We start from the raw sequence: 26,626 nt of genomic DNA on the forward strand, positions 1-26,626 counted from the left end.
TACAAATCAGGAGAAAAGGAGGTTTCAGAGTTGCCTGTCTGTATTGCGGTTGCCATAAGTTTTTCTTTTCGCAATTCTGGATGTAAAATTCAACACTGGTGGGGGCGCAAAATAGGAGGGAGTGGATTGGCTTCATCCTGTCCGATATCCCTTTCCACTTAGTGGATTGGCTACATTCTGCCCAATCGTCCTTTCTATTCACTTCAATGGAAAGGATGGTTGGATGGGACGTATAATGGTTGCCCAATCTGCTACCACCTGTTTCCACCCCTGCCGCTGTGAATTTTACCCCCTCTAGGTCTCAGGGGATATGTACTTTAGATACCCCTGCTCAGTTTGTCTAGCCTCATGCTCAACAGACACACATAAACGTGCCTAAATATAACTGGAAATAAGCTTTAGTCCTTCCTCTGGCTGCCCACGATCTTGCATTGCATAGTAAATCAATTTTTTTTGTCTCACTTCCATTGCTCAATGAACCCTGCTGTCTGCAATGCCAGGCAATGGGCAACAGCAACACGGCCACGGGGATAGCGGCAAAGATTCCAGACACTTTGCAATGACACTTTTGGGTTGAAATTAATCTTGGGCGGTGGCACAAAAATTGTGGTGTTGGATCGGCTGCATGTTACATGCAGCACCTGATATTCAAGTTCAACTGCAGTCAATGGAATTAAATATCAATTGCTATGTATACTGAGTGACTGACTGTTTTGTGCCATTGATGGACATGAATTTCCACCCCTCCAGAGGTCGAGACTTTCCTCCATTTTGTTCCCTGTTTTTAGGTATTCCTGGGAGGGCCAATGAAAAAACATTGCATGGTGTAGCCCAGCCCCCGGCTGTCAGATCCCTGATGGAACCATTTTCCTGGAGGCTGTAAAAGATGCCCATTAATTTCCACTGTACCCTTGCCCTGCTGTAAGGTTTCCTGTGGGACACTAATTCCTTTATCAGTGTTTGTAGCCTCTGTAGAACAGACATTGTGGGGAGGTGCTGATGTTGTGATGGGCATGAGGTGCTTCACACGTATATAAGGAACCTCGTGGTAACATTGTTTTCCAAGTGTATTCAAGTTCTGAATACCATTTTGAATGTTTTCCCCAAGTATCTGCAAGTTTTTAAAACCATTTTTAAGACTGAACCCTAAGAACCAATGAGGTCTCTCTCTTCTCCTCTGCTTCAAGAAGGCTGAAGACAAGGATCACAAAGGATTGCTATAGAGACACCAGGCTGCACAGGCACTATAGGTGACATCTGACCTCTGCCCACTAGCTACGCCTCCCTGTCTGCAGATTAGTGCTTTATGAAGGAGATGCAGCTTTCTAAACCAATGCAATAAGGTCAGAGTGCAAGTAACTGAGTGGTGCCCACTGCCAGACAGCAATAGCCACACCTCAGACCCATAACTGGCTAAGGTATACGTGGACCCCTAAGTCTTTTTGGACCCCCACTGCTCTTAACATTTCACCATTTAAGAAATATGCAGATTTATCCATTTTTGGTCCAGAATAGATGATTCCATACTTACCTGCATTGAAATCCATCTGCCACAGATTTGTCTTGGTTTCACATCCCTTAATACCCTTGCCTAACAAAAAATTATCAATCTCATTTTTCAAATTTTCAGTTAATCTCTGACCACAACAGCTTTATTTCTTTTTTAAAGTGGAATATACTTGACAATTCAGTGAGTATTTAACTATTTACATACTATGATCATATAAAGAACCAATCAAACGTCTTTTCTTGAGTTTAGAAAAGAGGTTAGCTTTATTCTACTTAAACCGATCTAAGTAAAATAAACTATGCTCCAACTTTCACACACTGAGACACACGCACGCACAGAGAGAGACACACATGCACGTTAGAGCGGGAAAGGATAGACTGGTCGGATTAGTGTCTGGAGCAGTAAAAAGGAGTAGACAGCCTCTGGAGGTTGGTGACTCGGCTGGCTTCAGGTTGAATTTGGTGGTCCTGAGGTTTCCGGTTTGCAGATGTGGGCGGCTGATTCGGTGGTTATCCTGGAAGCAGCGATGCAACTGACTTCCTTCATGGGGTCTCTGTCTGCAGCAGTGATAAGCCTAGGTGGTTACGGTCAGCAGGCAGAGTTCAAAGCTTGCAAGGTGGACTGGAGATAGAGGGAGGGAGAAAGGACCCCACTTGGGTCTTCTCTTGTTAGAATGTAGCTGCTTGTCTGGCTGCTGCAGAGTAAACACCAGCTTAAGCACATGGTGTGCCTGCCACATGACCATCACCCAGTGATTCGACATGATGGTTCAGTGTATATTCCCTTCTTGCAACTTAATCAGTTCATGTCTAGGAATTCCCTCCCCTCAACCAGGGTTCATTTTTTCAAGTGATGAGGTTTGAGTGATTTGTTTCTTGCTGGGACTGGGCAGGCAATTCGTCTCCACCTAGATGTATTGGAATGTGGAGTTTAGTGATGCAAATTAGGATGGCCATCTTAGCTGCTAGTAGAGTCACCTTTTATCTGTTTCTTTATCTTTTAAATTGATTTCAGGTTTCCAGCCAGAGGATTAAAAAAAATCATCATTCGTCATAGGACGTTTTCGTGGCAATGATTATCAGCATTTATAGAGTAGATAAAGAGAAACTATTTCCTCTGGTGAGGGAGTCCAGAACTAGGGGGCATAACCTTAACATTAGAGTGTGGCCATTCAGCGGGGGATATCAGGAAGCACTTCTTCACACAAAGGGTAGTGGAAATCTGGAACTCCATCTCCCAAAAAGCTATTGAGGCTGGAGATTAACTGAAAATTTTAAAAATGAGATTGATAATTTTTTGTTAGGCAAGGGTATTGAGGGATGTGAAACCAAGACAAATCTGTGGCAGATGGATTTCAATGCAGGTAAGTATGGGATCATCTATTCTGGACCAAAAATGGATAAATCTGAATATTTCTTAAATGGTGAAATGCTAAGAGCAGTGGGGGTCCAAAACGAAAGACTTAGGGGTCCATGTATACACATCACTAAATCAGATACACAAAATAATCAAAAATGCTAACGAATGTTAGCCTTTACATTTAGAAAATTAGATTCCAAAGAGGAATAGGTATTGCTACAAGGATACAAAATCTTGATTTGGACCACATCTGGACTTTCGTGTACAGTTCAAGGCACGCAACTTAGAAAGGATATATCAGCCTTGGAAGGAGTGCAGTGCAGATTCACCAAATGTTACCAAGGGCTCCAAGGGTTAAGTTTTGAGGAGAGATTACATAAACTCAGCTTGTATTCCCTGGAATACAGAAGATTAAGGGATGATTTGATTGAGGTTCTTTTCAGATTTTGAAAAGAATTGATAGTGTGGATGGAGAGAAGTTTTTTTCTGCTGGTGGTGGAGTTGAGGACAAGGAGAAATAACTTTAAAAATCAGAGCCAAGATGTTCAGGGGAGAAGTGAGGAAACTTCTTCAGAGTGGTAGACGTGTGGAACTCTCTCCCAAAAGAACCAGTGTATGCTAGCTCAATTAATAATTTTTAAATCGGAAATCGATAGATTTTTGCTTGCCCAATGCTCGAGGGATATAGAGCCCTGGCAGGTGGAGGAAGTTAGGATATAAATCAGCATGATCTCATTGAACGGCAGAACAGGTCTGAGCGGCTAAATGGCCTCCTCCTGTTCCTATGCTCCCAGATTCTGAGTTTGGCTGATGACGATTTTCAGCAGGAGCATCCGTGCTTTTGATTGGGGGCATCTCCCCTTTAGGAAAAAAAGAGTGAATGTGCTCTGTATGCTATCACATGGAACAGAGCCCAAGTATCAGAAACAAAGCACTTACATTCACATAGCACCTTTCAATTCCTCTGGACATCCCAAAGAGCTTCACAAACCGAATAATTACTTTTGAAACATTGTTGCTGGTAGGCAAACACAGCTATTTGCACAAAACAAGCTCCCACAACCTGCAGCGAATTAATAACTAGTAGATCTGTATCAGTGAAGGTGGCTGAAGGTTAAATGTTAGCCAAGACAACATTCCTTATCTTCTTTGATTTGTGCCAAGGGATCTTTTATATCCACCAGAGCTGGCAGACAGCTTTACTACCTAATCCAAAAAGACAGTTACACTGACAATGCAGAACTCCCTCAGCACTGCTGTGAAATTCCTGGAGCGGGTTCTGAGAAAACTGAAGGGTGACTGTTGTATGATTACCTTTAAGAGTGATGTCCCTTTAAAATCTCAATGTGCTATTGAGCTAAGTACCAGGATGAAGTCATGTGACTACAAACCTTAGTCACTCTGCAACTGGAACACCCAGATGAAGGTTCTGTAAATAGTTTAAAAGCAAAATACTGCAGATGATGGAAATCTGAAATAAAAACAAAGTGCTGGAAATACTCAGCAAGTCTGGCAGCATCTGTGGAAAGAGAAGCAGAGTTAACGTTTCAGGTCTGTGACCTTTCATCAGAACATGTGATGAAAAGGTCACAAACTTGAAACGTTAACTCTGCTTCTCTCTCCACAGATGCTGCCAGACCTGAGTATTTCCAGCACTTTGTTTTTATTTCTGTAACTGGTTTGCTCTGTACTGTACATACTAGTTTAACTGTTAATAAACCTGTTAGAGATCGTCAATGAACTGGACTCCACGCATCTCATTTATGTTGCATCAGACAAAACAAAGAACTCATTACCATGACCTAAAAAAGGTCTTCAAGATTATGAAAGGGTGTTCAATAGGGTAGACGTAGGAGAAGATGTTTCCACATGTGGATGAGACCAGGATTAGAGGCCAGAAATATAAAGTAGCCACTAATGAATCCAATGGAGAATTCAGGAGGAACTCCTTTACCCAGAGAATGATTAGAATGTGGAAATTTCTATCAAAAAGAGTAGTTGAGGCAAATAGCATAAGAGGCATTTAAGGGGAAGCTAGATAAGCACATGAGGGAGAAATGAGGAAATGTTGATGGGGTTAGATGTAGAGGGGTGGGGAGGTGACCTGTGTGCAGCATAAATACTGATGTAGACCTTTTGGGCTAAATGACCTATTTCTGTGCTATAAATGCTTTATAATTGAACGCACATTCTGCTGGTTCAGAGGTGAGGGTATTACCCCTGAGCCAAACTAACACTATAAAAGGTGGTTCTCCATAGGGGTGGTATGCTCTGCCAAAGCCATCTCCCCCCTTGGGCCTGAATCAACCATACAGGTTCAAGGGGCTGAATGGCCTACTACTGTTCCTATGCCCTTTGTGAGCCTCTTTCCCTGGGGAGCTAAAAGCTGGGTCCTCCTTTGTCAGATTAACATCTCAACTGAAGAGTTTGTAAAGCTGTGGGCTCGATGGCGAAGATGTCTCAGTCACTGCACTGCACCACCTTGTTGCAGTCACAAAATTGCTGACTTGGCCCTTTCAGTTGCTGCAGCAGCAGCACCAGATGTTCCTCCTCCTCTCCCCCAAGGCCAGGCTGCCTGTACAGGGTGCTAATAGGACCAATAATTCATCACAAATAGGAGAATTAGGCTTGTTCTGGGGAGACTTACACTGATCAATGGTTGCATAGTTCTGGTGCTTTTGGTTCTAAATCCACTACAGACGAAAATCTAAGCCTGTATGTTTGAAATAAGTTAGTTTTCTACACTTTTCTATACCTTATGATCTGCAGGCAATAGGGTCACAAAAGTTTTCAATTAATTTTCATCAACAAAGCAAATATCAAACGCCCATCATTATCAGGGTGGGTTAAATGGACACAACTTCACAAAGGCCTTCACATCCTTCCTAAAGTGTGGTGCCTAGATTTGGCCATAATACTCCAGCTGGGGCTTAACCAGTGTTTCATGAAGGTTTAGCATTACTTTCTCACTTTTGGACTCCAAGGGTTGAATTTAATGGGCCCCCCAGGGATGAGCGAGGAGGTGGGCAGGGGGCCATAGAATTGCAGATGAAGGCAAGGGCAGAGGGCCCATCACACCAGAGTTTAGTCGGTGTACCTGCCACATAAGGGCCTCTTCCTGCCGCCACTGGGATTTAACTAGCAGTGGGTGGAGGAGGGAAGCCTCTGCCATGTGGGGAGGCCACCCAGTTAAACGAGGCAATCTTCTTGCGGGCTTGGGGGTGGGCCTCTGCTCCACGGGCAATCATTAGCCAATGGAGGACCCCCGCTAGGAAACACTCCACCTATGTGAACCCTCTCCCCCCTGCACTGAAAGCCCACCCTCCCCCACCCCTCGGCAGGGCCAGACCGCGCCTCAATTACCTTGGCTCCGGGCTCCAGCGCTGGGGTTGGATCCAGTGACTCTGTAGCACTGGCAGTGGCCACTGCTCCCGATAGTACTGCCAATACTACTGAGCTGCCGTCCTTCTGATTGGCGGTAGCCCTTGGAGGCAGGATCCCCATCTTTAAAGGGATGGGGATCCTGGTGCCGGGCGCTTAAGTGCCTGAGAGGCATTAAATCATGATGGTGGTTGGGGGTGGGGGAAGGGCGGGTTCCGAAAGGCTGAGGCGGGCATCACCAGGCCTTTTCGGCCTAGTGTCAGGAACTCAGCTGGTGTGACTAAATCCAGCCCTGTGTCTGTCTCTAGACAGCCCACGATTCCATATTCCTTTTCAACAGCCTTCTCAACTTGGACTGCCAGCTTCAAGGTTTTGTATAAATGTATATGCAGTGGAGGTGCAAGTTCCTGAGTGATAATGAATTGCCCCAGCCATAATCCATCATTGACCATGCCCCTATTCTACCATTTGCCCACCTCTGCAGTTGGCAACAGGTGAAAAACTTGCCAGTGCTGGCTTCAGGAGAATCAGTGCTGAAACTAGAGTTACCTAGCGTGCCCTACTTGGTTTTGTGACGTAGCAGTGGAGATCCACCATCTCCAAAGACAGAGGAAGAAGAAACTTGCATTTATATAGCATTTTTCACAACTTCAGGATGTCTCAAAATGCTTTACAGCCAATGAAGTAGTTCTGAAGTGTAATGCAAGAAACACAGTAAATAATTTGCACTCAAGGTCCCATAAAACGGCAATGTGCTAATGATCAGATAATGATGCTGGTTGAGGGTTAAATATTGGCCAGGACAATATGGGGAATTTCCCTGCTCCTCTTTGAATAGTGCCAGGAGATCTTTTACATCCACCTGAAATGGCAGATGGGGTCTTGGTTTAACATCTCATCTGAAAGACGGCATCTTTGAGAGTACTGCTATTGACATTCAAGTCTGATTTAGTTTTCCAAGAGTAAAATACTTATCATTGAGTAAGAATAGGGATTATTCGTCCCTTTGATTGGCAACAGCTGAAATCCGATTGAATTTTAATGCTCGAGTTAGGGTGACATCTTACTGGCAAAATGATGGAAGGCAGCAGACAGCAGGGGCCTGGGCAGCCCAATATGCACTTTAGAAATTCATCAGTGGAACAGCTGGCAGATATGTTGGTAAAGTGCAAAGTGAAAAAGATAGCTTTTAAAAAATTTATACATTTCAGAATATGAAACTATGCAGGGGTCATTACTTAATCCTCAAACTGCAGGGTGTTTACATAAAATCCTTGTGCTTCGGATGTATACCTGATAGAAGCCAAACTGTAAAGTTGTTTTTGATGTTAATGCTTTCCTGATTGAAAATGGGGACAATTGTAGAAAAGGTGAACTATGTTTTATGGCCAGCAGAACACGAAGATCAGAATAGCTGGGAGAAGAAATTTCGCTGCTCATTATAGAAAAATGCACCACATGCGAAATCAATTAGCAACTGGTTCAAAACGTTTCTCTCGTATAACCACACCTGGAGTACTGTGTACAGTTTTGGTCACCTTTCCTAAGGAAAGGTACACTAGCCTTGGAGGGAGCATAACGAAGGTTCACCAGGCTGATTCCTGGAATTAAGAGATTCTCCTACGAGAAAAGATTGAGTGGACTGGGACTATATTCTCCAGAATTTAGAAGGATGAGAGATGATCTCGTTGAAACGTTTAAAATTCTTAAGGGGCTTGACAGGGATGATGCTGGAAGGACGTTTCCCCTGGTTAGGAGACTAGAACTAGGGATCACAGTCTCAGAATAAGAGTTCAGCCATTTATGACTGAGATGAGAATAAATTTATTCACTCAAAAGGATTGCGGATCTTTGGAATTTTCTTTCCGAGAGTTGTTGATGCTCAGTCATTGTACATATTCAAGTCAGAGATATAGGTTTTTGAACACTGAGGAAATTGAGGGATGAGAATAGTGAGTCAAGGTGGAATTGAGGTGGAAGATCAGCCACGATCTTATTGAATGGCAGAGCAGGTTTGAAGGGCTGAATGGCCTATTTGCACTCCTATTTTGTATGGTCTAATGTGTACATCCAAAGTTATTGAAGTATAAAACGCTGTGCAACTTTAAAAAACACTGGGTATAAAAAAGTGCCTTGCTAGGAACATTATATTGTTTAATGAATTTCGAGATGGTCAGGTTTGTGGCTGGGTCACTGGACTCAATTAAGAAAATATCACCTACAAATTACTGTTGGTGACAAAAGTAGACAAATGCTCAGTGCACTGTTGTCACGATCCTCTGATGAGGACACAATCATCTAACGGATGAAATCAAGAGAGCGTTGGATCTTTGGGAGTTGGATCCCAGTGGATGGAGAAAATACAATATTTTAAATTGATAGATTGTAACTAGTCAGCAAAATGACTCTACAGTTCGCCCTGAGGAAAATATTCTCCCATTGGGTAATGCTTAATGAGAAACAGATACACAGGTAAATCATATCATCTGACACATCCATTGCAGAGCTTTGCAAGAAAGAAGCATGCATCGCAAATTCAATGTCAGGTCATTGCACCTGCTTCGAAGCCGGCACAGAAAATTGTGTGACGTATAAATCACAGCCATCATCATCATCATCGGCCGTCAACTTTGGTTAAAGCTCCCATCACTGTCCTACACACCTTATTCATCATGTATTAAGGTAGGGATGTGATCCTTGCTGTTTCAGAGTGTCCACCGTTCCTCTCTCATTGAGCTGTTCTGTACTGTGGCTGCTCCATGGTTTGCAGGTTCTGGATGGCATTGCTTGATTCAAAGTTTAGGTCATCTGTCTTCTGATGACATTTTCTCCATCAAGGGTCCCACTCTCCTCCTCATCCACCCAAAGGTAGCCAGTACTTGGCAGTGCTTACCTACTGTACAACATACTTATCTAATTTGTAATATAATTTATATTAGGTACATTTTGTTGAGAACCTTGGTTTGATATGGTATTTCAATAGAGCTATCTATAATCACTCTTTCTTCAAAACTGGATAAAATAAGTATCTGCCAACATATGGCTGGTGCTGTGAAAATCCTGTGGCTGCCCTAATTTTTATTGAAGAAATTTATAACTCTTATGTAGAACTTAGAGAGGGAGGGGGAAGTTAGGACCTAAATTCAAAAACAGGACCTCAGGAGTGATAATCTCGGGATTACCACCCGATCCACATGCTAATTAGCATAGAGATAGACAGATCAGGAAGGTGAATGCGTGGGGGAACGTGGCGGCAGGGGGTTTGTTGTGGGGGTGGGGGGGGGGGGTGGTGAAATTGGCTTAACTCCACAATTGGAGTGGGACCAGTGTCCTGGCGGAAAGGATAAGTCAGGCTGTAGATAGGACTAGAAACTAGGGAGAGGGATTTGGTAAAAAGAACTTAAGTCAGAGGACAAAAGAAATAGGAGATGAGAGTAAAGGTTAGACCAGAGTAAGGAACAAGGGTAAGAAAAATGGTCAGGTTATGAAATGGAAGTACAGAAGGACAATTAAAAATAAAAAAAGGAACAACTATTCAAAACAAATTAAACTGCCTGTACAGAATGTACACAGCATCCAAAATAAAATGGGGTTACTGGGGGTAATAATCCACAGTAAGGAACCAGATGTAACAGGAATAAGTGAAGCATGGCTGCATAAAGAACTGCTTTGGGTGGCACAGTGGCGCAGTGGTTAGCACCGCTGCCTCACAGCTCCAGGGACCCGGGTTCAATTCTGGGTACTGCCTGTGTGGAGTTTGCAAGTTCTCCCTATAACCGCGTGGGTTTCTGCCGGGTGTTCCGGTTTCCTCCCACAGCCAAAGACTTGCAAGTTGATAGGTAAATTGGCCATTGTAAATTGCCCCTAGTGTAGGTAGGTGGTAGGGAATATGGGATTACTGTAGGGTTAGTATAAATGGGTGGTTGTTGGTCGGCACAGACTCGGTGGACCGAAGGTCCTATTTCAGTGCTGTATCTCTAAATAAAAATAAAAAAACTATTGCAGGTTATAACATAATTCAAAAGTATAGGGAAGGAAGATGTGGAGTAGGCTAGATGTACTAATTACAGATAACAATGGCAGTAGAAAACATGGTCATAACTAACAGAAGGTTAAAAACAAAATCCACATTAAAGATATGAAGGGATCAACCACATTAATAGGGCTATACTACAGATTACCGAATAGTAGAAAGGAGGTGGAGGAACAAATATGTAAGCAATTATGTGAAATGAGTAAATGTCATAGAATAATAATCATTGGAGATTTTAACTACTCCAAATAAACTGACAGGAAGAGGTAGCGGAAGGAGTACAGGAAATGAAGTTTTACAGTGGGCTGGATTTTATGCAGGAGGCAGGGCTCTCAGTGCCGAGCCGAAGTTGGAGGGGGAATCCTGCTTCTACATTTTTCCAGACCCCTGGAACGATCTACTGGTCTTCTGGGTTCAAAGTTTAAGGAAGTGGGATCCTTGTCCCTTTAAAGACTTTCTAAGGATAGGGATCCCACCTCCAAGAGCTGCCAGCCAATCAGAGGGCTGGCAGCTCAGCAGTATCAGTAGTCCACTGCCAATACTGCAGAGGCCTCGGACCCAGGCCCAGCGGTGGAATCCCGGAGAAGAGGTAAGTGAGGCAGTGTTGCCAGGACCAGTCCGGAAGACCCCGGTAAGGTGGGGGGGGGGGGGGGGGGGTGTGGGGTGAGAGAAGGGATGGTTCAGTTCAGGGGTGGGGGTGGGGTGGGTGGGGAGACTCCCATGGGGTACAGTATACAGTAGTTCCTGGTGCGGGTCCTCCATGAGCCACAAATTGCCCACGAAGGAGGGACTGCCCTCCCTAGCCTGCAGGGAGGGCACCTCATTTTTCAAGGCGTCTTCCCTGCCCGGCGGACGCCAGCCCTCTGCTGGTAAGATCCCAGCAGTGGCGGGAAAAGGCCCTTAATTGACCTCTGGGCGGGAAGGTCGTGGTCGGCCTATCCCACTTTCAGGAGAATCGGAACTGGGATTCCCGGCATCGGATACCATGGCGGGCAATGCTGCCCCGATTCTTTGGCCCTCCGTGCCATGAAACCCGCCAGTCAGGATGAGAACAAAACCTGGCCCAGTCTGTGCAGGACTCCTTTTTTATCTAATATGCAAAAGGCCAATGACAGATTGAGCACTGCTGGATCTAATAATGAGAAATGAACCAGAACTGCTAAAAGAAGTAAGCAGAGGGGTGGATTTAGGCTATAGCGATCACAATATAATAAAGGTTTAAGGTAGAGTTTGAGAAGCGGCATTTGGAAGGCAAAAACCAAAGTAACAAATAGGAATAAAACTAATTTTAATGACATGAGACAGTAACTTGGGAAAATAAACTGGAAAAATTTACTGAAAGAAATATAACAGCAGAGGGAAACATATAAAACCATGATCAATAGAGTCCAGGAGAAATATATCCCATTAAAAAGAACAAACTAGCCAGTAATGACACACCATGGATGAAGAAATAAATAAGGACAAAACTGAAACTAAGGAAAGAGGGCTACACTAAATAGATAGACGATAAAGGAGAGGCTGACAAAAGGGGTTACAAAAAGATTAGGAAAGTCAAAAAAATTAAGAGAAATTATTCAATTAAATTTTAGTAAAGTATTGTAGAGACATCAGTAACAAAATAAATTTCAGGGTAGGGATGTGGCTAGTAAGGGATTCACACATTAAACTCGCAGGTAATGACAGCAAAATGGCAGGAATATCAAAACAATTATTTTGATTCAGTATTGACCAGGGAGACTGAAATGATGGACATGACATGAGAAGAGGAGATTTTAAAAAGATACAAAAACATTTCAGATAGAAAGGGAGAAGATAACAGGTAAACTAATCAAACTTGGAAAAGATAAATAAACTAAAAACAAGAAATGCTGGACATACTCAACATGTCAGGCAGCATCTGTGGAGATAGAAGCAGAGTTAATGTTTCAGGTCAGTGACCTATCAGAACTCTGCTTTTCTCTGCACAGATGCTGCCAGACCTGCTGAGTATTTCCAGCATTTCTTGTTTTTATTTCAGATTTCCAGCATCTACAGTATTTTGCTTTTATTTTAGAGAAGACCAAACTATTGGTCCAGATAGATTTCTTTTTCACATATTAAAAGAAGTTAGAGGAGAAATAGCAAAGTCAATATAACATGTAAATAAAAATTCATTTGAAAAGGGAATAGTGCTCGAGAACTGGCAGATAGAACAAATCTAGGAAACTGTAGATCAATTCGCTTAATGTCAGTGGTAGGAAAGATAATGAAATTCTTACCCAAAAATGTAATGGCGAGCAGGGGAATCAATTGCAGCATGGCTTTCAATCCTGGGGTCCCAGTGAGGCGGGGGTAGGGGAGATCAGAGGCCTCAATTGGGGTTGGTCGGGAGGGGTGGTGGTGGGGGGAATGGAATCAGAGGCTAGCAGGCAGTGGAGACTTTGTGAAGGGGTTTGGAGGCCTGGGATGGGGAGGTCAGAGGCCTTGGGGTGGGGGGGGTGCGGGATTTGAAGGCCTGCAAGGGGGAGTTCGGAGTTGGGGTGGAATCAGAGGTCTGGGAAGGAGGTCAGGGGCTTGGGGTGAGAGGCCTCGTGGGGAAGGTTGGGCGGGGTTGTCCGATCATGGGGGCTGCCCAGGCAGTCATGCTGGATCCAGCAAGTAGGTGTAAAGGCACTTATCTCCTGGATGACAATGTGGCTTTGCAGCTTCATTATCATATTTAAAACGACCAAAACTCCTGCCCACTGTTGGTGCCAGTTGAGGGAGAAATGTCAACCAGGATATGGGGAGAACTCTCAGCTCTTCTTCAAGCAGTGCAATGCAATATTCAAGTCAGCCAAAACCATTGATGGCTTTGTTTGGGGCAAACAAAGCCTTTTCCATCAGCAGGACAACTGAGAACTGGGCTGGGATCCTGTGTTTTTGGGTCCTGGACTAACTTGTGGCCTATCCAGTGTACTCCCACTGGAGTTAAGCAAGAGTATACCAAAAGTCATGGATTTTAGACTCCCCACTCTCAGTCTCTGAGGACAGAGGAGTAATAGTTGCATATGTACTTGCACAATAAGGCCCAAGGATTGATCTACCAGGAAGAGAATTAGACAGCAGAAGGAGGAAAAAAATTGAAGATCTAACTCATCGCTAGAAGCAACAGACTCGCAATGTGACAGTGCCCGAGCCAGGAGAACAGGGTGACTGAAATTCAGGAATAAGATTGTCAAACCTAATAGTTTGTCAGCAATATGCTGAAATAGACTTTAAACCTAGCTGGATGGGCTTGTTATACAAAACTGTTAACTGGTCAGCTACATAACTACTAACCTTGCTGACTTACATAATCCCATACAGTGCCAATAACTGTGTGCTATATTGGGTAGAGTCTAGTTATTGTTACATTTAAACTATACCTTGGCCTGTTGAATTCTGTTAGTCAATAGATGTTAGATCTATAGATGTTAGACAGCACCTTCCAAACCTGGGGATGGCATGATGACTTTTTGTCTTTCCCCAATATAGCAGCCGACACAGTTCTAGACAGAAATGTGCGCACATCTCTTGCCCGCTATCTTGGGGTTTAGTCGGTCCATTAGTGGTCAGACATCTGCACTACGTGACCAAATTTATAGCCCAATGAGTCCAGAGAAAAGTTTGATAGTTTGTATAGTGAAGTTGTTGAGTTTTCCATCTGTACGTCCATTTGTAAAATGTGATTTCACTAAGAAAGATACAAAGCTGTACCCACTGCTGTCCCAGACACAATGATGGAAATGGAGTTGAACTTATTATCGCTGTATCTGCATCTATCCATGCTTTTAACTAAAGCAGCTTGTGACCTGCTGGATAGACGCAGAGCGGGCAGATTGATTAACAAATGGAATCATCATCGCTTGGACACTGCAATGTGTAAGCAGCAGAAAGGTTGAAGAGCAGGTTCATTTTCACTGCTTTTGGGACAGCTGGCAAAGCTTTGTTAACGGAGGACTGTGCTAAATACTCCTGCAGTTCATGGGCATATGTCAGTGATGGTTTGTCTGTTGTGCTGAAAGTGGCCTGAAGCACCATCTGTCCCCTAGTGCCAAGTAATTGCTGTGTCAACCTTTATCCTCTTTCTGAAGGGCAAGACCTTCTTCTAATCCATCCACTTGCTCCTACTGCCTCTAGGTAGAGAATGCTTGCCTCTGCCTGTGTCCTTGCCACTGACTGATAGATGCATGCTTGTGTCTGCTTTTTTGTTCTCAAGAGTGCTTCACTATTGTTAAAGACAACATGAGAAAATTCAAGGACGGGAAAGGGCGGTGAAGAGAATAACTCTGGGTAGGAAGCAATGCAGAAAGATTCTTAACCCATTACACCGCCTCCATATTTCCAAGAAAAAAATTAATAATTTTAGAGAAATATTCACACGCTTTCAGTCTGTAATCAACCAGCTTAAAGGGAATGAATGCATTGGGTTACTGCCAGCTAGGAGGACCAACTTCAGCGTAGAACAGGGCCCACTTTTTGCCAGCTTCACAAAGACCTTTCTTTTATGCTATTGGACATAATGGGCTGATATTCCTGGAGTCAGAGTCTAGGGAGATCTCATCCTGCAACATATCCTACAGTTTAAAGACCAGAAAAACATGGGTGGAGATCTGTGACATGAAGATTCTGCCTCCTTTACATTGCCTGGGGATTTGCCCAAAGGGCCTGGGGATTTCCCCAAAGGGTTTACACTTGCAGCATGCTCAGATCAAATATTTCCATGAAGATGAAGCAAGGGATGAGGGCTTGGGCTTCCTATACCTCCCACTGCATTTCCGTGGTTTTGCTTTTGATAAGGCCTCTCCCTGCTGGATGCCTTAAGACCTTACCCTGCTCGCTTTCTGTCTCTCTCCAATTGGACAGGCCAGCTGCAAGTTTCTTCTGGCGTTGAGGCATCAGCCAGATGTTTGGTTGCTGAATTTGGATAGCAGCCTAAAGGCCCTAACGATGACAACCCTTGGCATTGCTGCTGACCTCTTACCTTGCTTGCCGCTCTCCCAGCAACTAGGCCCTGCCTGGGGAGGGCAGCCCTGTGCCTGGAGGTGCACTCAGGACACAGACCAATTTAAAAGGAAGGACGTATAACCCTATCCACCAAATACAGATGCACAGGGACCTGGGCAAAGTAGTATCAGGATAATCAGCCCTCATAGCCATTTTAACAGGTTTTAACAGCAGTAACTGTGTTAACACTGAGCCAGTGTCTCCCACTTTTACTTTGATTGGATTTTCATTGTTGCCAGTGTTAAGCTAAGCCTTCTTTTACAACCATGGGGCTGTCGTAGATATCTTCTCAGTTCCTGTTAGAGTATCTGGGAGTCCTCGAATACAACCACGAGTTGCTTTTTAGGATAAGCATTTAATGAGAACATGTATCTGTTAGAATCCCAAGAATATTTATACACATATGTATGTTTAGTTTTTCCTTTGTAGTAACCCAAGAGATCATTAGACCTTGCAGGTGCAGATGACAATAGGGAAGTAGGGCTTCTAGAAAAAGTGGGACAATTAAAAGAGAAGTGATGGGCAATGCGGTAACGAAAATTTTAACAAAGGCAGAAATAAGAACAGAACAGAACAGAACAGCAAATAGAAGTAATTACGTTCCCATGGCAGCCAAGAGTAAGCACCTCATTGGAATGTGATAAGGAGTAAAGGGAGGACTTTGCCTTGGTTCAAGACAGTGTAAAGGGGGTGCATCAATTCAGAATCATTAGACCATCAAGGACATTATGGTTTTAACTTGTGTAAGTGGATGGGTTTAGAGCAAGTTAAAATCTCGCCCATATAAATGTCACAAGTGCAAAAGATGCCCCTTTGTGTTGTCACAGCTGCATTGATAGCTCCAACAGTAGAAAAACAATTGATGTCGGGGGTCATTAGACTGAAACCTGAGTAAAACTAGGCCACTTGTGCATGGCCTTTCTGTAATTGGAAAGTAAGATGATGGGTGTAAGATAATGATTGATTTAGAGAAATTTAGTTGTCTTTGGGGTATAAGAAGGGGATACGAACAGGCAGAAGGTGTAGAAGACTTCAAGAGACGCTTGGAGGACGAGCCAGGGTTTTGGGTTGGGGATGCAGGCACTTGTTACTGCAACTTTTACTCAAGGTAAAAATGGGGCAACATAACTCTCAATTATTCCTTGTAAACTGCTGCTCAGATACTGCCATGCATCAAGTCTCACTTATGCTGAATGAAGTTTAATCATTGCTACCAATATGGGTCAATGTCGAATCATTGGCTGTCAAGGTTTATCAAAAAGAAAAGCTAACATTATTCTGGCAAATGGTCTCAGCATTGTATCTTTGTGTGGCACCATCATTGCTGGGAGATGAACCATTTCAAATCTGTTCGGAAGGAAGGCCTGAGAAGAACATTGCTAATTCACTGAAAACAACTGACCCGAAACGTTAACTCTGCTTCTCTTTTCACAGATGCTGCCAGACCTGCTGAGTGGTTCCAGCATTTCTGGTTTTTATTTCAGATTTCCAGCATCCGCAGTATTTTGCTTTTATCCCAAAATAAAAGGACTGACAAGTGAAATATTTATGGAGAGAATCCACTTTTAATTATCAGTCACCAGAAAACTTGAAAATTGGTGAAAGGGTTAAACTTGAAGGATGAAGAACACATCAGTTTAGAAAAACCAGGGAAAGCACTGCAGAAGCTGGCAAGAGTTGCGGCCTACCCAAGGTGTGCTGAACCTGGGAGTGGAGGAGGAATGCCCACAGTTTTCCTAGCCCATCGTATTCCCAGAACAAGCTCTACAATTCAGGTGTCTTTGGGGTGCCCTTCTGTCCGGATGCCCCACACATTAAATGAAGATGAGAGTAAGGTGGGAGGCTGGGAACTTCCCCTCTCATCACATTAACATTGTCGGGTTGAAGCTGCAAATCCAGTCACTGGGGATAGCCCGGGGAATTCCAGGGCAGTACAGTGGGCCAGAGCCTGGACAGAGAATCTGAAAGTAGTTACTTGGCATTTAGTCGTTTTGACAGGCCAGCAACAGATCCCTCTGAAAGCATCAGTAAGCTGTTCATTGGCATTAACAAGGCATTAAGTATAACTAACCCAATTTTGAGACTATTATTGCCCCTTAACACCAATCTCAACAAGTGAAAATCTACCCACCTGAGAAAGTAACAGATTTCCTGCGCAATGTTCATCAATTTTTTATGAATTTTGGAATTATCCTTGATAGTTGGACTGGGCTTTTATAATTCCTCCTCCCATGTGTAAAACCCACAGACAGAAAATTCTGACTAATACTTCCTTTTTACTGTACATGATTTAATCTACTGTGAAGCCAAGGTACATTCTCTCTATTTATCCTAAAATCGTACAATACAGAAGAAGGAGGCCATTCAGCCCATTGTGCCTACGCTGGCTTTTTGAAAGGCTATCCAGTTAGTACCACTCCCCTACTCTTTCCCCATAGCCTGGCATTTTTTTTTTTCTTTTCAAGTATTGTATTTATCCAATTCCCTTTTGGAAGTTACTGTTGAATCTGCTTCCATCATCCTTTCAGGCAGTGCATTCCAGATCGTAACAACTCTCTGCATAAAAACATTTCCTCTGACCTTCTTCCCAGTGGATACAGTTTCTCCCTATCTATTCTATCAAAACCTCAAGTAATTTTGAACACCTTTATTAAATCTCCCCCTAACTTTCTTTGCTCGAAGGAGAACAATCACAGTTTTTCAAGTCACTCCACATAACTAAAGTTTCTCATCCCTGGTACCATTCTAGTAAATATCCTTTGAAGGCCTTAACATCCTTCCTAAAGTATAGTGCTCAGAATTGGACACAATACTCCAGCTGAGGCCTAAATGCAAATGTTTAGAGGTTTAGCGTGACTTCCTTGGTTTTGTACTCTTTGCCTCTATTTATAAAGCCAAGAACCAAATTTTATTATTTTTTTTTGAAAACAGCTTTATCAACTTGTCCTATCACCTTCATCTCAGGTTGACTTCACTTAGGGTAGTGTGCGCCACTGGGCATCATTTCCCCATTTGTGTCCCTCTTCTCTCTTCTGTTGCTGACTTCTTGCTGAGTATGGGTCACTAGGAAGTGCCAGGTGTCCTGCACCTCCTTCAGATAGTTATTGTTCTTATTTGAGGCTTGATAGGTAATGTTGGTGGGATATTAGTGGAGACCATGGAATTGCCCAGTGACTGCTGTCCTGCTGAAATGTGCAAGTGTAAACATTAGGTGAGGATTTGACACGGAGAGCTTTTACATCCTAGATGAATAATTCCCAGCCCAATATCAACAAGAGGCTTGTGGTAGGTCTAGAAACTACAACCTGGATTTTTCTTCGCTATCCTGCTCCTCCATCACAGTAAGTATTTTTTTATCACATTCTGTCCCCGATATGACGGCCTTCAGAACTGGAGATGCTCGTGTACCAAATCATTCTTCTTAACCCTTCCTTTTGACACTGGAGTTCATGCTTGATGTTCTCCTTCAACCTGCCTCTAGGCCTTGGAATGACTCTCCTTTTTCATGGTAACCAGAACTATTCCCAATACTCCAGGTGTAGCTGAATCACAAAAAAAATGTAATATGCAAATGTTGTATTATAATCACTGATGGAACATCAGAGAAAAAAGTTGATTTTTTTTGGGATGCTTTTCTTGGCTGCAACCTTGAAGCAAGTCAATAGTCTTTGTTTTGGAGGACTGGGTGGTATGGAGATTTAACTGACTGAACTTTCACCTCTGGGACTTGGGGTTGGATCCAGCCCAGACAATAATGCAAATTTATGCAAATGTATGCAAATACACCAACCCAGGAATTTGGGATGGGTCAGGGGTGCAAGTGGTGGGCCAACCAGATGTTTCAACCAGTTCCAATTTGCCATCAAAACACCTCCCTTGGAAATTTCAGCCCCTCTTAGATGAATGTGGGGAACAGGAGACTGAAGGGTTGCAAGTAGTGAGGCTTGCAATGGTAGAGGTGTGAGCAGCGAGTAAGAGAGCAGTATTGCTACCTTGACAGTTCTGGTCAGGTCATTGAACTCTTTATGTCATTGCAGCCATACCCTGGGAGCTAAGCTCCCTAGCATTGACCTGATCTGCCAGCTCCCACTGTTGCAGGAGTTAATGCCTGGAGGATTTCTTGTTCCCTGGAGAATGGGGGGGGGGGGGTTTGGTGGGGGGAGCCTGGGGAACAGGAGTCCTTCCCTTTGTTCACTGCCTGGGCCAGGACCTTTGAGGCAGTGCTGGTGAACCCGAAAGCTTAATCTGGAGGTCGTGAAGTCATTTTCCTTTACAGAAACGTCCCCTGTTGGCTGCAGCCAGAGTGCACCTCCTCTTTAAGAGGTCCTGGCTCCCTTTTAAATGGCATCAGGCATATGGCTCTCTGCAAACAAACAGCCAATGAGTAGCAGGTTGTTCTGACTGCACACATGGGTGATTATATTTACACTCTTTACTGATTATCATGTGCTGCCTGAGTCAGTACTAACAGATGCGTGGCTTGCCCACCTGCCATCTGCATGCCCATGTTTGATATGTAATGACATTTTTAGGCCATAAACTTTAGCACATGGCCTCTTTGTGTCTTGTTGCAATTCCAGAGGGTCGATTTCACCACTTATGCTGGGAGCTCTTGGTTTCCAAACACACCATTCTTTATTTTTCAAATATTTCAAACTTATTCTGTTACACTGAGCATTAAAGTAAAAAAAAAAGCACTGAGCTTCTAGGACAGATATTTTTAGCAGAGGCGGCTAATTTAGCTCATCACACGCTGGGTGAAAGTACGTTGGAGTGGGATTTGTTTTAAGCCTCATTCACAAGAAATGATACTTCAATTAAGGTGAGTGCAATTGTTTCAGTAAAAATGTAACCCTGCCACCTGCTAATTTCTTGTTCATTGCAGATCAACTTACTTCTCATGGGATTCCAAGTCCCTGTTTATTCTGTGGACCTTGTCCTAAATGTATTATCTGATGATAGTGTGTCAAACCAGCATAAGAAGCAAAAGACTTGCATTTATATAGTGACAGAACATCTTACAGCCAATTAAGTACTTTTAAAAGATGCAGTCACTGTTGAAATGTAGGAAAGGCAGCAGCCAGTTTGTGCACAGTAAGCTCCCATAAGCAGCATGATAAAGATGAGAGAATCTGATTTTCTTTTAAGTGAGGTTGGTTGAGGGATAAATATTGGCCAGGACACTGGAGAGAAATCCCCTGCTCTTCATAATAATGCCATGAAATCTTTACATATACCCGAGGGGGCAGACAGGACCTCCGTTCAATCTCTCAATCGAAATAAAAGAGGATGAAGTTGATACATGTGAAAAATATTATATAACAGTCTGTGGCATTCACAGTCTTGCAAAGGCATTTAATTCCCTAGCTCACAAATGATCATATAATGGAATATTATGACAGGTATATGTCCTCTAGCTCTATTACTTGTGAGAAAGATCTTTTGCAACTCAATCCCATGTGACAAAGCTTTATGAATTTTCAAAGTCTATGGAAGTTAGGCAGCGATAAATTCACCATGGTTCAATACCGAGAGTTACACATCTACGCTCTTTATAGAACAATTATTTGAAACTTAGAAGTATGCAAACATAATTAATATTAATTTGACGGATCACTCCCAAATACTGCACTACCCCTGGCTGCTGCAGGCTACTTGAGGATGACTCAGGCTTCCTTCATTCATTCATGGGATGTGGGTGTCACTGTCAAAGCCACAATGAATGCCCATTCCTAGATGCCCTTGAGAAGGTGGTGGTGGGCCTTCTTCTGGAACCGCTGCTGTCAGTGTGGTGATGGAACTTTCACAGTTCTTCTAGGTAGGGAGTTCAGGTGACAATGCAGGAATGGCAATTTTTGCTCAAGTGGGGATGGGGAGCTTGAAGGTGATCATGTTCCCATGCTTCTCCCACCACTGTCCTTCTCGCTGGTGGGAGTCACAGGCTTGGGAGGTGCTGCCAAATGGTTAAACTGCCACTCCATGGCAGCATGGCCAAAATAAAAATTACCTTTGGATGAAAACAGAGGTGCAAATCAGTACAATTTTATAATTTTTACAAATGATTTGAGGTAGTTAACAATTACAATTATTTTTGACGTTACATTATTTTTAAAAAAAGTTATTCTTGAGCTGTGAGTAACACTGCCAAGCAGTATTTAGTACCCAACCCCTGTTGCCCTGAGGGCATTAAGGGTCAACCACATATCACATATGCAACATGTCCTAGAGAGAGTTAACAAAATGAAGTGTTGCAATGCCAGCTACACCAAGTAATTTTGGAAAGAGTATTCTGTGTCTTTATTGATGAGGAGCAGCAACAAGCCATGGTACAGGGGGAGGAGTATGATGGTGGCCAAATGTGTTTGTAGAAGCACATGTGTTACAAGAAACAGAATTAGTTTAGCTAAAAATTTCTTTCCGGTCTATATAATTGCTCAGACTTGCTTTTATCTTCTGAACGATTCTTTATTTTTAAACTCGTTATCATAGAATCATACAAAAGACAAGGAGGCCATTTGCCTGTGCTGGCTCTTTGAATAGGGCCATTTATTCACAATTTATTTTTATTCATTCATGGGATATGGGCGTCACTAGCAAGGCCAGCATTTGTTGCCCATCCCCAATTGCCCTATAGAAGGTGATGGCAAGCCGCCTTCTTGAACCACTGCAGTCCATCTGGTGAGAGTACACCCTTAAGTGCTGTTAGAGGGAGTTCCAGGATTTTTATCCAGAGAAGGAACGATGATACAGTTCCAATTCAGGATGGTGTGTGGGGCTTGGAGGGGAACTTGAAGGTGGTGGCGTTCCCATGCATCTGCTGCTCTTGACGTTCTAGGTGGTAGAGCTCACAGGTGCTGTTGAAGTAGACTTGGTGAGTTGCTGCAATGCATCTTGCAGATGGTACACACTGCTGCCACAGTGCACCTGTGGTGGATGAAATTGATGTTTAGGTTGGTGGATCGTGTGTCAATCAAGTGGGCTGCTTTCTCCTGGATGGTGTCGCGCTTCCTGAGTGTTGTTGGAGCCGCATTAATCTAAGCAATCACGCTCCTGACTTGTGCCTTGCAGATGGTGGACAGGCTTTGGGGAGTCAGGAGGCAGAATTCCCAGTTCCTTGTAGCCACGGTATTTATATGGCTACTCCAGTTCAGTTTCTGGTCAATAGTAACCCCCAAGATGTTGATAGTGGGGGATTCAGTGACAGTAATGCTGGCAAATGTCAAGGGGAGATGGTAAACTCTCTTGTTTGAGATGGTCATTGCCTAGCACTTAAGTGGCAAGTAACATTCAAGCTGCACATCAGCCCAAGCCTCAATGTTTTCCAGGTCTTGCTGCATACAGACACAGACTGCTTCAGTATCTGAGGAGTTGCGAATGGTACTGAACATCATACAGTGAACATCCCCACTTTTGACCTTATCATGGAGGGAAGGTCATTGATGAAGCAGCTGAAGATGGTTGGGTCTAGGACACACTCTCCCACCCTTTATCCACAGCCATGCATTTTTTTTTTCCTTCACGTATTTTTACAATTCCTTTCTGAAAGTTATTATTGAATCTTCTTCAACACGCTTTCAAGCAGCGAATTCCCAATTAGAACAACTCACCGCGTAAAAGTAATTCTGCTTATCCCTCCCCTGTTTCTTTTACAAATTACCTTAAAGTTGTGTCCTCTGGTTACCAACCCACCTGCCAGTGGAAACAGTTTCTTCCTCTTTACTCTATCAAACCCCTCATAATTGTTAACTGGGCAAAATTAATTTTAAAAGCCAAAAAATGCCTGCAGAGAAGTTTAATGGTGAATGTAGAGCATGTACTCAGTGTCACACACTTTCCCCTTGTGCTATGTACCAGTCTGTTATTTCTCGTGCATGACTCCTGTAGATTTGGAGGCTTTAGGGGAGGTCTACAGAAGACCTTCTTGTGATTCTGTTGACTGCTGGTTTTGCGGTGCTGCAGACTCAGGTGCCCTGCTGATTAGCCAGAAGAAGCCAGCCAGTTGTGCAGGGAACCCGAAGTGAACCAGGGGCTTGATCACTGTGTGGAGATATTGCTCTGATCCAATGTTGCTGAATCCCTTGCTGATGGCTGTCCCGACTGTGGCAGCAAAATACATCACAGCAGGCCGTTACCTGGGCCTGAGCAGCATCAGAGTGAGCTTTTGAGAGCGAGATTCTCCACCTGCAACACTCTTCTGGCTGTTTGAGCTCCTTGCTGTAAATGGTCTGATAGTGTAGTTTGGTAAATGACATTGTACACAATAGAGAACGCTGGCTATGTACTTCTGCCCAAAAAAGAAGTAATCCAGTTTGTGGTATGCTCACCAGGATGGCGGGAATTGGTGCACTGCATCAATCTGTCCATCTTCACCACTACTATCCTCACCCTCTGTACCAGTCCCTGCAGCTTCCTCACCCAGACATTTTCTATGTTAATTCCCTCTTTAACCTTCCACTCACAATGCTGCCATCATCAGCCTATACTCAACAGTTACTTGGCTCTGCCTTTGATGGTATTCGCTCACCAGATCACTCAGGATCATCCTCAAGGATGAGGACAATTCCTCTTTTCAATGGCCAACTACCTCCTTGACACCATACCCTTCCATCTCCACCCTCAATGCTAAGTATGAGGAGTTAATGGACTTGTCTCAAATCAAGATTGTTTGTTAGCCTGCTGGAGACACTATTGCCTCCTCCTCCTCTCCCATTCCCTCTCGGTTTCTCCCTCATCCCACCTTGATCCCATATCAATCTACAACTTCTCCAGCACTTTTCTCTCCTCAGTCCTCAACACATTCATCTCCTGCTCCCCTGACCTCTCCCCCTAGAGTCTTTAACAACCATCTGAACGAGCAGATGGGGATCTTATTCATCAACTGAACTAAAGGACAACACCTTTGACAATGCAGCACTCTTTCAGTATTACACCGGACTGTTAGCTTAGATTATGAATCTGAAATAATTCCCTATGTATGCTGTTAAGGCTCATGTTTTCTCCATTTTAATAATCAAATCTTCTTGAAGAAACTGTTCCCATACTGATTGCTGCCGGTCGTCTAGACCCGAAATCCTGACTCCCACTGGTTATTTGACCCAAACGTTAGAATTTGCTACCAGGCTCACCACATCCAGAAAACAACTACTTATCCTACTGACTCAGTCTGGGAAAGTCAATTAAAGAAGCACATTTGCTTATTAGCTGGTTTATTGAAAACCAGGCCCTGACTTGCACTCCAAAGGTTTGCAGAGTTTGTGAGTTGAGGTTCCACTGCACCTCTGTGAAGAAACAGGAAGTGTTTGTTGCATGAGGACTGTCCTTATAGTGCAGTGATTTTCTTGAGAGAAGGAAACCTTCTATCATTACCCAGCCTGGCCTGAATATGACTCCAGTCCCAAACCAACATGATCGACTCTTATATAAAAGCAAAATACTGCGGATGCTGGAAATCTGAAATAAAAACAAGAAATGCTGGAACCACTCAGCAGGTCTGGCAGCATCCGTGAAAAGAGAAGCAGAGTTAACGTTTCGGGTCAGTGACCCTTCTTCGGAACTCTTGATCGACTCTTAACTGCCCTTGATATATTTGAGTGGCTTTCTAGGCAAGATTAATCAGTTCAGCTACGGATGGGCAATAAATGCTGGTCATGCCAACATCTCGAGAATGAATAAATGAAAATTGAGCAAATGAAAAATGAACCAAAAAACTTCATTTGTAAAGGCTTCGATCAGAGATCTGCTTCCTCACTACAACTTACTGTTCGGGTGACACAGATGGAAGATGCCTCTTAGGTCCCAAATGGTCTAAATTACTGCCATGTCTGTGCAGCAGGAATTTCTTACATTTCAAAAATCTTTTGGAGCTAAGTTTCAGGTTAGGACTGAGCTGTGCACTCTCCATCAAAAGCGACTGCAGACTAAAAGCACTAGAACTTGTTTCACTTCATCAGTCATACCCTGGAAAAAAAATGAACTTTGCCGCAGAAAGCTTCCACTTTAGTTTCAAAAATACTCAGTTGTTTCAGTAGACCATTGAGGCCAGTGCGCCAGTGATATTGGACAAGCGAAAAGGAGTGATTGTCAAATTCTTAGATGACACTAAATGTAGAAAGTGCAGCTGAGGATTTGCAAAAGAAAATTTAATATTGACAAATGCACATTGGACAAGGTGGTATGTGATGTAAGTACAAGATGAATGGAATAGAATTAGCACAGGGAAACTTAGAAAGGGCTTGGAATTAATAGAACTCTTTCCATGGTTACTGTCTGGACAAAGTGTTGAGGTAATTTAAAAATATCTCAATAAAGACTTACATTTCTAGATCACCTTTCACAATCTCAATGTCCCAAAGCACTTTACAATTTTGTACTTTTGAAGTATGGTGACTATTGTAATGTAGGAAACACAAGCAGCAATGCGATAATGACTAGGCAATCTGTTTTAGTGATGTTGGTCGAGGGATAAATATTGTCAGGGCACCAGGGAAAATGCTCCTGCTCTTGTTTGAAATAATGCTGCTGGATTTTTACATTTACCCGAGGAGGCAGACAGGGCTTTGAATTTGTGTCTCATCTGAAAGACAGCACCTCAGACATTGTACAGTAAAAGATTTGTTATCCGGCAGGCACTGGACTTGAGAGATGCCAGGTAAATCAAAAATTCCAGTTAGTTAAGAGTCATACAAAGGCAATACAATGCAATAGTTTTAATTTTAAGAGAAATTATTACATGCAAAGAACAAGATGTACAACACAGAAATCTTGAGGCAGTAAAGATGCATAAAATTCTTGAGGAACAGTAAAGTTAACATATAAATTACACTAAAGCACTAGATGTAGAAGGTGATGGGGAGATAAACCACGATACTGTATTAGCACAGAGACAGGAGATGGACTGCCGACAGCACCACTAAGATGACTATCAGAGCATCACTACCAACTGTACAGCAATGCTGCAACTCAGGTAAACTCAACATTGGAAGACAAGCCTCGAAAGATTTCGGAAATTCTGAATAGAGCTTTCCGGTTGGTAAAGTGTCGGATAACAAAGCTTTTACTGCCGTACTCCCACAATACTGCACTGATGTGTCAGCCTAAATTTTATACTCTAGTTTCTAGAGCGGGACTTAAACTCACATTTTTTTGACACAGAGGTGAGAATGCTACCATTGAACCACATCAGACACTAATACAATAGCTGGCACAAATAACAGTCAGAACAAGGGAGCACAAGGCTACTGACGTTAAGCCGAGGCTACTCAAGTACCCTTGGGAATAGTGTATATTTCTGGTGAACACATCACAAAAGGTACCAACAAGCATTAGAGAGAGTG

The sequence above is a fragment of the Heterodontus francisci genome, chromosome 37 (assembly GCF_036365525.1).
Source record: "Heterodontus francisci isolate sHetFra1 chromosome 37, sHetFra1.hap1, whole genome shotgun sequence".
NCBI classification, from domain to species: Eukaryota; Metazoa; Chordata; class Chondrichthyes; order Heterodontiformes; family Heterodontidae; genus Heterodontus; species Heterodontus francisci.